The following is a 1,963-nucleotide window of genomic DNA, read 5'->3' as shown; positions in this document are numbered from 1 at the left end:
CAGTCTCCAAGCATCGTCAATGACGTCACAAATCGATGCCGACGTCAGCCGTTTCCATTCACTGCAGGAATATCGGCAACGCGAAGCAACGGAAAGCCTGAATAGCATAGGGTGTGATTGGAGTTCGTAAGACGCTGTCACAGGCATTGTGTGTGCTTCTATGAGACCTTTGTATTTAATTTACAGCGTTTGGTTTTGGTACCCATACACGCTAATAATGTTTAATCATCTCTCTATGTGTTTACTATATTTAGTTAGCTGTTATAGTGTTATGCTGCTATAGTCCAATGTCACAACATCATTTACCGTAGACGCAGTAAACACAGAAGGGACAGAAGAATAAGGTAGTATCGATTAAGGTTCCTGGTCAAGCTGTGAGAAGTACTGATATATTGTTACACTTGAAGCTTGATCCACCAGAACCTATTTTATCTGGACAATCTCAATTGTGGAATTTCTTACCATGAAACATCAGAAGGGCAAACATACCCATTAAATATTTTATCAACAAACAACTTGATCAAATATCTCCCCTAAGGTCACCTGTTTTATTTGTGTGTTGCGATTGTTCGTCGCTTCAGACTTAAATTCAACTGTGAGTGGGTGAGTTCGGTTTGACGCCGATTTTAGCAACATCCTTGCAATTTCGTGGCGTGGGACATCAGTAATGGGCTACACTATGTACCATATTGTACCCATATGGAGAATCGAACCCTGGCCTTTGTCCTTTAACCACTAGTCTACCCCATTGCCCATAAATAAGAAAACTAATGCGTCTACGGATACTCTTCAAGTGTAGATACTGCAACCCATGCATGCATTAACTGAATGTAACAGTATGTGTTATATGTATGTATGTGTTATTAGCTTATGTGCTATGAGTTTGGGCATAAAGCATTAAGTGCATTGAAATATTTTGATTTCAAACAGTTGAGGATGAACCACTTCATCGTTAATGTCTACGCCAAGGAAATGGGATCAATCTTGCCTGTTGGAGTTATACATGTCTCATTATACATTAATGTGGAATAATAAAAACTGAGTTGAATTTAGTCTGGGGACATTACGAACCAGAATGGGATAATAAACTGCCAGGCTAAAAAAGTATGTGCTTGAAAATTGGATTTTATCAAAATATTACAAACGTTTCTAAAACGTTACAAGGCTGACAACATCTCCGAAACACTGCAAACCTTTGATACCCGTATCAAATACATGTCCATAAAAAAAACAGTTCTTGTTGGTTTCATTTTTAGCCATCATCAAGCATGGGTGTATGCTTTCTTTTCCGACAGTTTACTTTAAATGATAAACATCCCCATACAGGAAATCGTTACTCTTTTTGTTTAAAACTTACTATGCCACCGGCTATCTTTGTTCCAAGTGTCATTTCCGACCCCCAGTCAGCCCAATTCATTCCATCATTGATATCGCTTTGTCACATCCACATTCCTTCCTAACAACAAATACTCGTGAGAGGGAACCAACCGACGGTGAAACCCACCCCCACGACATTTGTTTGTGAAATGTCATATAGTATCGGATAACTGAAGTCTCAAGTGATGTTCTTCTACGATGCGGCTAAGCGCTACGTATTAACAAACCGACAACAACCCCAGCCGCACAACTACATGGAATAAAATCGACTGTTAGAAGTGTATCTGTTTCGGTAGTGAGCTCTGAACCTTTGATGTCATAGGCAGTGTCAGACCTGGGTGTGGGCGTGGGGGTCGGGGTGGTGGTTTGGGTGGGAATGTCTATGTGTTTTGATGACATATTGACCCACAACACATGAACCCAATATATACGTGCTCATTACTGAACGCCAGACGAAACCTCGTCCTCCTAATCTTTAACCGTGATCTTACCCCGTACCCTCTCCACCCACTAGTTGGAGCAGTGGGGTAGCCTAGTGTTTAAAGCGTTCGCTCGTCACGTCGAAGACCCGGGTTCGATTCCTCTC

This window comes from Haliotis cracherodii, unplaced genomic scaffold, assembly GCF_022045235.1.
Source record: "Haliotis cracherodii isolate W230 unplaced genomic scaffold, xgHalCrac1.p SCAF_14, whole genome shotgun sequence".
NCBI lineage: Eukaryota > Metazoa > Mollusca > Gastropoda > Lepetellida > Haliotidae > Haliotis > Haliotis cracherodii.
This window is presented reverse-complemented; position numbering follows the sequence as displayed.